General features: G+C 36.3%; 1 protein-coding gene across 1 annotated transcript in view; it reads left to right on the top strand.

The window, feature by feature from the left end:
- lrfn1 (leucine rich repeat and fibronectin type III domain containing 1) overlaps positions 1-10,000 on the top strand; it is a 371,292-nt gene that overhangs the window by 176,805 nt on the left and 184,487 nt on the right. The window contains exon 3 of the mRNA XM_056473176.1: positions 3,960-4,071. The gene's annotated coding sequence lies outside the window, so the exon portion shown is untranslated. The remainder of the gene's footprint in view (positions 1-3,959; positions 4,072-10,000) is intronic.

The raw sequence follows: 10,000 nt of genomic DNA, 5'->3' as shown, positions 1-10,000 counted from the left end.
AAATCCGCAGATCTTTCTCAAAATTCTCCGCAGAAATAGCAAAAAATGTCTGCAGATTCTGTCTGGCCGTAGCCAAGGCTCACACTTATTGACAGTGGAAGATGGCGCGAGTGAAATTACCTTGGGGTAGGGGGGCAGGGTATGGGGCGTGTGTCCTAAAAGGTTGAAAACCTCTGGGCTAAACTACACTATAAAAAAAATCCATAAAGTAGCAGTTTCCCATGTTTTGTGATTCATATTTTACATTTTCGCTCTTTATTTTTGCTTCTGAATTGCATTATGGGAGCTTGAGCTTTCCTCTGACAACTTTTAACCTTCAAATAAAGTAAAAAGTGACTTTTATGATCATGTGTAATAGATTAGAGTGCTATATCGTCTGGGTTGGTGTTGTATATTACGTTACAGAAACCTTGTAATAAGCTGTAGCACATGTTCTGTTAATTTACAGGCTTATTTCTTTACATATTATTATTTCTTATGCATTAAATTATTTCAAACTCCGAAAATGTAAAAAAAAAGTCACTTTGTTAAACTGTAGAGTTGAATTTTCAACATCAAAAGTGAACAGAGCAGAGATCAACATCCCATAATGCAATTCACCACCACAAATAAACCCAAAACACATATAAAACACAGAAAGTGTTCATTAACATTGATTTTTTACAGTGTGCTAAGCATAAAGCTCCATCATCTGACACTGCATTCATCCTGGAGGTGTCTGTGCGGCTTGTTTTATCATAAATTCACAAGTTTTATAAATAGTGCAGTTGTGATGCAGAATGTCGTGATCGTGTGATAAAGCGGCTGTTTGTATGCACTTTTGGGAAATGATTGACAGCGTTAAATGAACAAGCATTCACATAAACCACTGTTCCCCCCAAAAATGTGTAAAGTGTCTTGAGTGTCTAGAAAAGCACTATATAAATGTATGGAATTCTTATTATCAATAAATCAAATCTTCACTGATTTCTAATGATCATGAAATACTGGAGTAAAGATTCTGCAAACTCAGCTTTACGTCACAGGAATACATGACATTTTAACCTATATTTACATAAAAGTCATTATATACTCACCGGCCACTTTATTAGGTACACCTTACTAGTACCGGGTTGTACACCTTTTGCCCTCAGAACTGCCTTAACTCTTCGTTGCAGAGATTCAACACGTTACTGGAAATATTCCTCAGAGATTTTGCTCCATATTGACATGATAGCATCATGCTGTTGCTGCAGATTTGTCGGCTGCACAATTATGATGCCAATCTCCCGTTCCACCACATCCCAAAGGTGCTCTATTGTATTGAGATCTGGTGACTGTGGAGGCCATTTGAGTACAGTGAACTCATTGTCATGTTCAAGAAACCAGTCTGAGATGATTCACGCTTTATGACATGGTGTGTTATCCTGCTGGCGTCAAGGTTGGACGTGTTGTGTGTTCAGAGATGCTCTACTGCAGACCTCGGTTGTAACGAGTGCTTATTTGAGTTACTGTTGCCTTTCTATCAGCTGGAACCAGTCTGGCCATTCTCCTCTGACCTCTGGCATCAACAAGGCATTTGCACCCACAGAACTGCCGCTCACTGGATATTTCCTCTTTTTCAGACCATTCTCTGTAAACCCTAGAGATGGTTGTGCGTGAAAATCCCAGTAGATCAGCAGTTTCTGAAATACTCAGACCAGCCCGTCTGGCACCAACAACCATGCCACATTCAAAGTCACTTAAATCCCCTTTCTTCCCCATTCTGATGCTCAGTTTGAACTGCAGCAGATCGTCTTGGCCATGTCTACATGCCTAAATGCATTGAGTTGCTGCCATGTGATTGGCTGATTAGAAATGTGCGTTAACAAGCAATTGGACAGGTGTACCTAATAAAGTGGCCGGTGAGTGTAGATTGTAATATTATTTTAGATGGCATTTGCTTTAAATCCTCGGGGTCATCAGAATAAAGTGTTTTTATTCTGGGCTTTGAAAAGGCAGGTACATGGACTGTTATAGTAATTTACAACACATTTTTGGTTGAGAAAACTTTAATAATATTACAAGTGGACTTGAGGGAAAAGAAGAAAACGACAATGAAGGGTGTGATGCCAGCCGATTAAAGAGGGTTTAATGAGAATATTAACTGCTGGAATGTAAAACTCATATTTCTTTAAGTGCATGATTGTGCTGGATTTTAGGGGCTATTAGTTTTTACAGCTTTCTGAGTTCATTAAATCATTACAGACTTTGGAGGGCAGATATTTAACACACTTTTGGTTTTAACACACTTGTGGTCACTTTTATACAGTGTTAAATACATAATACAGTTTTCTCTTAGACATTGCTGGTAAATTTGTCAGACAATAACACAGAAACATCAATAAAGCGCTGAGTTTTAAAGACCTTAAGTAGTGTTTTACATTTATTTATTTAGCAGATGTTTTTATCCAAAGATACTTACAAGTGAATAAAAGAAGCACTTCAAATCATCAGAGATGTAGTACATACATGCTGAAAATACTAATATATATATATATATATATATATATATATATATATATATATATATATATATATATATATATATATATATATATATAATACAATTCATATATTTTAATGTAATTCAGTTTATTTATTTTATATAAAATAAAATAATTAGATTTATTGCCATTTAAAAAAAATATGAAACTATTTTATTTTATAATAATATTTATTTTTATTATTTATTTTATTTCATTCAGTTATCATTAACTATTTTATTTGATTTTAATGCAATTTATTTTTTATTATTTTATGTAAAATAAAACAATTAATTTTAGTTCAATTTATTAATTTAATTTAAATTTGTTCAAATTAATAAACTATTTTATTTTGTAATTTATTTCTGTAATATATTTTATTTTATTCAGTTTATTGAACTCATAATATAATTTGTTTATAATTTATTTTAATTTATAGAATTTATTGAACTCTTGTTTTATAATATAATTAACTTTTTTATCATTTATTTTATTCAATTTATTAAACTTTTTTTTTTTTTCAAACAAACAGAGAGCAAAAGAGTTTCCCACAGGTGGTTTGTCAAGCCCACTCACTTGTGTGGAGCACACTCAGTATTGCACAATGTTTCCCAAAAGTATGGATAAGTGCTTTGCACCTAAATTGCATATAATTTTGGTTATAAATGGACGAGTGACTCCTGGGAAGTGACTTCCTGGGCTGGTCCTGCTACTTTTATTTAATTTTTTATCATTATTTATTTATTTTTTTAAATAATAAAATGTATTAATATAATTCAATTGTATTGAATTAATGATGCAAAATTTTATTTTATTGTATATAAATTAAAATAATTTAATTTAATTAATTTTATTAATTAAATTAAATTAAAATCAATTTTATTTTAATAATTGAACTAAATTTTATTTAAAAATATTTTCGCTTTAAATAAAATTTAATTCAATTTAATAATTTAATTTAATTATATTTTATTCAATTTATTGAAGTAATTTTATTTAAAATAAAATAAAAGTAATTTAATTTAAATGTATTCAGTTTATTAAGCTAAATTTTAAGTAAAATACATTAATTTTATTTATTTTATTAATTTAATTCATTTTATTCAGTTTATAAATTTTTTTTATTTAAAATAAATTAAAATAAATTCATTTAATGTACTTAATTTACTTAAACTGATATTACAATACTTTTCAGTAATATTTTTTAATGTAATGTTTTATTTTAAATAAAATAATTAAATTTAATTCAATTTTATTCAATATATTAAGCTAAATTTTATGTTATGTTATTTTATTTTAGATTATTTTAATTTAGTTTATTTTTCTGAGTTTTCCCTAATGCATTATCCCGACACTGATTACGTAGAATATTTACCAATCTGTGTCTTCATTTTGAGAATTGTCCTTGACCGTGATGTAAACTCTTGTGCTTTTTTTTATGTGTTTGTCCTTCAGAGATGCTGATGCTGCTGTTTCGCTGGATGATTGTTTGAAGGTCGCAGATTCGACACCCAAAGGTCAGGATTGGCAGCACCTCCAGCATGCGGACAACATTTTAGTCAAGCAGGTTAGTTCGTATTATTGTTTATCAGCTTGGTCTGTTGGAGGTAAACATGATTACGGCTGCGTTGCATCAGTGCAAACTTGTGTTGTTGACATTGAAGCAGTCTGTGTGCATTTTTTGGTCACACTTTACAATAACGTTAAACTAGTCAATACATTTACTAACATAAACTAATAATGAACAATAATAAGGAGATTAATTGAATGTGAGAAAGCATTACATTAATATATACAGCTCTAAAATAAGCAGACAGAAATCCTGTTGATGTGTTTACATGCGGAGTGAAATATGTGTAACCTAAGGGCAAAAATCTTACTGTATTGATCTGTTAATGCTCAGGGTATGACCTTTGACCCTAATTAATAAGCTACACGTGTCCAGCAGGTGGCGCCGCAAACAATATAGATTACCTACAGTTTGAACGTGTGTGTGAAAATGTACTATTCTGTAGTGATTATTTACAGCAGCAGTAGGTGATTGTCTTCAGGAACATGTGTTGTTGTGCTGGTTGAAAGTCTCGTCACAGTCCAATAGTAATGATTAAAGTAAATGATCTAAAATCTTTGAAAAGCATGGCATAAATTACCATCTATATCAGGGGTCACCAAACTTGTTCCTGGAGGGCCGGTGTCCTGCAGATTTTAGCTCCAACCCTAATCAAACACACCTGAACAAGCTAATCAAGGTCTTACTAGGTATACTTAAAACAATCAGGCAGGTGTGTTGAGGCAAGTTGGCGCTAAATCCTGCAGGGATTAGGCATGTGCCGGTATCACATTTTCATGCTGCGATTAATTGATTGAGCTTTTATCACGGTATACGGTATTATCACGATATTGTAATTTTACTAGAGAAACAGGTAAAAAAACACAAAAAACTTCAGTTTCGTCAACTTAGTAACTTTAATAATTGTTTAATTAACTAAAAGTACTTCAAACATTTAAATACAAATAAATATAAATAAAACAATATACAATATAAAAGTAAACTTGAGCAATTATATCAAAGTGAATGTGCAAAGGGAAACCGTCTTCGATCAGCAATCCCTCTGCATTTTTTTGGAACCCAAAATATTTCCAAACCTCTGACTTTTTTGTTTGAAGGGGGATAAATTGTCGGCAGCGTTCCTCTTTCCGCCATGCTTCTTCTTCGTGTGAGGATTAGTGAGCGGTGGCAGCAGCGGCGCGCACTGTGTGCCACAGTGCTTCTACATGTGGGGATTGTTTACATCAGAGTGCGCATCAGTTCTGCGCAGCATATACGCAGTGTTTCTTCAAGCGGTTGATGGAGAATAAGCTGAAGGGGGATAAATTGTCGGCAGCGTTCCTCCTTCCGCCATTCTTCTTTTTCGTGTGAGGATTGTAGTGCGGTGGCAGCGGCGGCGCGCGCACAGTGCTTCTACATGCGGGGATTGTTTACATCAGAGTGCGCATCAGTTCTGCGCAGCATATACGCAGTGTTTCTTCAAGCGGTTGATGGAAAATAAGCTAAGGCGCGTTCTAAGAATATAAATTCGGATCTATTATTTTTCACGGTATTTTGAAGTGCCCGCGATAACAATATCGTGCATATTCATTACCGTGATTTATCGCATTACCGAATACCGGCACAAGCCTAGCAGGGACACCGGCCCTCCAAGACCGAGATTGGTGACCCCTGATCTATATGCTGATGACACTCAAATCTACTTCCCTATAAAATCTAGGGATCAATCCTCCCTTCAGGCTTTGTTTGATTGTTTGGCTTATGTGAAATGTTGGTTAGCAAATAACTTTCTCCAACTGAATGAAGACAAGTGTGAATGCATTGTTTTTGGCCAAAAAGGTTCAGATTCTAATGGCGTCATTGCCTCCTGGAAAAATACATTCCTCTGTAAAAAATCTTGGTGTCATCTTTGACTCTGAGCTAAAATTTGATCGGCAAATTAATGCGGTTGTCAAAACTAGTTTTTTCTATTATAGATATGCTGCCAAGCTGAAGTCTGTCCTCTCTCTCAGTGATTTGGAGAAGGTTGTTAATGCTTTCATCTCTTCTCGTCTGGACTATTGCAACACATTGTATCTGTGTGTGAGTCAGGCCCATAGACTGTAAAATATATGGACGTAGCATCCGTGACGTCACCCATAGGTTTCTGAACACTGCAAAAGAAGCTACAAGTAGGCGCGGCCAACCGTCGCCATTTTGTTCGCGCGTCATCGCACCCACGGCGGGATACCAAACAAATGCTTGATACTTTATTACCTGCGACTCGTTTGTGTTCTGACCACATGTGCTTGGCTGTACACTATATCAATAAAGTGTTTAGACTTTTAAAAACACTGTAGTAACACATTGACCCACTAAACGTTGCTCTTACGACGTTTTTCTACAGGAGGAAAATGCGAATTACTTCCAAACACTTCAAATATAGTGTGTGTTAGTAAATGCAGGACTATTGATGAACTCCAGCATAACACTGTATGACAACGCTTCAGATGACTGTTCTGGAGCCTACAGCTGATCAATCTGTCAGATTCTGGAGTTCTTTACGGGTCTAAAGAAAAATATTAATGATAAATGAACTTAAATAAAACAAATACATTTATAGAGATGGTATACAAGTATATAACTTTACTCACATGGGAAACAAGGCCACATTAATGGTTTGTGAGCACAATTAAGTGCACACAGCATCCCATATCATCTGATAATTGTAAGAAATAAGTCCAAAAGGCAGCTGACTGTGTAAAGCCACATAAAACAGAACAAAAATACGATGAATATGGCGAGATCAGTGGCTCATCTGCCGGATTCAGCTGAGGTGAAGTAACGGCGACCAGCGAGACCTAGCTGTCACTCAAGTGGCCACGCCCTTAATTATGCAAACTTAATATAACCTAATATAAAGGAAATGGACGAGTTATAAAAAAATTCACCCCCTCACAGTTGTCATGGAGGGTAATAATAGCTATATGAACCAAAATCATCCTTTGTACCAGGCTGTAAACACCTTTTTTTCTGCTGTAAAGTTGGCCATTCTAACAGTGGGCTCAATTGCGACTTGCTCTATTATGGAGCCAGGACTAGCGGAATTTTGATGAATTGCAGTTTCAGTTACTTCCGTATTGGCTTCCCGAGGGAGAGCGGGAGGTTGCCGCTTGGTCAGGCCTCTCTCTCGCGACTGCATCTGGTCCAGAACGCAGGCTCTTAACAGGCACAAAAAAACGAGGACACATCACACCTGTACTGGTTTCTCTACATTGGCTGCCAATCTAGTTTAGAATTCAGTACAAAGTTCTGTTGCATGTTTTTAAATCCCTCCATGGCCTGGCCCCTGAGTATATTTCTGAGCTAATTATTATGCACCGACCTGTGAGATCTCTTCACTCTAAGGATCGTCTCTATCTGCAAGTTCCACGATCACGCTTGAAATGTTGAGGTGATAGAGCGTTCTCAGTAGCAGCTCCAAGACTCTGGAACGATCTTCCACTTTCCTTAAGAACAGCTCCAACTTTTGAGTCTTTTCAGAGGTCACTGAAAACACACTTATTTTCTTTAGCTTTTAATCATGTGATGTGAGTTCATGTATTTTGGTTTTTGTGTATATTTGCATGCGTTTTATGTGCTATAGAAATGAATTGAGTTGAGTTGAGTGTTTCTATGCGTTTTAAAATTTCTTAAGACTAAAAAATGTTCATCCAATTAATATTAGTAAGACCGATAATTCCCATAATTCTGATAATTAGCCCAAACTGTCAACAAATGTAGATTTGTACATCTGCGCAGACGTTCATCCGCCGTTTGCGTGTTCAGACATCGCTAAAAAAAAAAGCTGAATCAAAACTTGTTAAAATCCTGAATCAATATTGGAGTGAGTTTTGCACGCTGGAGGAAGGACGACAACATGGCTGAAGTATTTCTGTTTGACAGGTCATGTCCTGTTTTAAAACTATTTTAGTCGCACAGAGCTGATGTAGATTGTGTTGTTATGAATGGGTTATCTGCACAGAAGTGTTGTTCAGCCACTGAAATCTCCCGGTGAAAGATTGATGAGACTAGTTTCAGTTTCATAAGGGCCTTTTACAGCATCGACAATGTAGATTTTTATTTAGTTTGACAACAAAACATCAGTCAATAGCGTTATTCCACCTAGCCTGCAATCTCAGGCAAAAATAGTACAATGTTGTATCAAAGAAGGTACAAACCCTTGTCCCTGGGGCAGTACCTTTTTATTGAACAGAATTGTACCTTAATGGCTCGTTTCCACTGACTGGTACGGTACGGTACGGTTTGGTTTGGTACGGGTCACCTTTATCAAGCTTGCGTTTCCACTAACAAGGGTACCCTTTTGGTGGGCGTGGTGTACGACAGAAAGTTTCAGTCGACGTCATTCGAGGAAATGTCTACAATTAAGCTGTACGGGTCACTTACATATCATATGAGAAGCTCTTCTCATAAAACAGATGCTTCATACACATAAATACTTGTGTAGAAATGTTCATTACTAACTTTTCAATGAAAATGAGTTGATTATAACTGCAGATCAATGACAGTGCGAAACAGCCTACAGTAACGTTTGTAATTATATTAAATAACTAAATAAATGAACATATAAAAACACATACAGCCCCTTACAGTCTCCGATATGTTATCAATTACAGAAGAACTACACACAACAGACATTTCGCCCGTATTTAGGTTCAAAAACAGCACAATATATAGCCTACAGTCAGTGTAAACCTCTTATCTGTGTCTGTAATCTTCAGCAGCACATGTAGCCTCTGTTATTCCATCATTCTGATTTCATATTAGTCCAAAAGGTGATAATAACAATAATAATTAAATAAGGCAGTGTGTTCACGTCTGCTGAAAAAATAATGTGCTCCTTTTTTTCCGGCTCCTCTCTTGTTTTTTCCGCGCTTCACTCTGGCGTTTGTCAGTGTCTGACAGGATCGGGTTTCAAAAGCACATCAATAATCAAGCGCACGTTATTATCATCAGCTCAAGAAGTTTGTTATTTCAGATATAATGTTAGACGCGCGGCGAGCGCTAGCAAGAAAGCGAAACCGCTCGCGCCTCAGACTGCCTCGTAAAAAAAACTTCTCGGCACAGGGTAAATCTGCTCTACTCCATGGCTTTGTGGCTGTTTATCATGACGACAAGGTTTGTTTGAGCCCGGGTCGACCATGGCTCGTTATTATATGTATTTATAATTCCGCTGTAATCTCTTGCTGTGCGGGTATTTTAAACATGGCGGGTTTTTTGTTTTCATTCTGGCTTGTTGCGTAAGCGAATGACGTATCTCTGTAAACCAATAGCGTTCAGCTGCGCGTCTAGCTCCGCCTTTTGGTACCCTTTCTCGTGTTTGGTACCCTTTCGAAAGGGTGCCGAAAAAGTGGTACGGTATGGTTCGGTACGCTTTTTGACAGTGGAAACGACTATAAAAGCGTACCAAACCAAACCGAACCGTACCGTACCACCATTTGTCAAAGGGTGCTTTCACACCTGTTTTGTTCTGAAACAGGGATTACAATTGTTACATTGTTGCTCTTTGTTCGTAGTGTGGTTCACTTTCACACGGCAAAGTTTCTGAACGGACCAAAAGAGCTAAAACAAGTCACGTGTGTGTAAACTCTCGTCACATTGGTCAAAGTTTCACGGTCCCGCTCTGCTGTCATGCGTACTTATTTATTGTAATGAGTGACACGCCATTATTATTAGATATAACAGATAAACCAAGACTGCAGTTTGGTCAATTTTCCTAACGGATGAACAGCTCTTGTTAATATTTCAGCATGCTTTCACTTTCGTATTTGACATAAAACGCACATTTACAGGTAGGAATGGCGTCCCCCCCTGCTAATAATTCTCTCTTCATATTGTGATATATGCCTCTTACATATCCATGATATAGCCGGCCTCGGATCGTTTTGCTCTCTCACTACAATCGATC

The sequence above is a fragment of the Danio aesculapii genome, chromosome 15 (genome assembly GCF_903798145.1).
Source record: "Danio aesculapii chromosome 15, fDanAes4.1, whole genome shotgun sequence".
Taxonomy (NCBI): domain Eukaryota; kingdom Metazoa; phylum Chordata; class Actinopteri; order Cypriniformes; family Danionidae; genus Danio; species Danio aesculapii.
The sequence above is the reverse complement of the archived record's forward strand: the minus strand, read 5'-3'. Positions and strand labels throughout refer to the sequence as shown.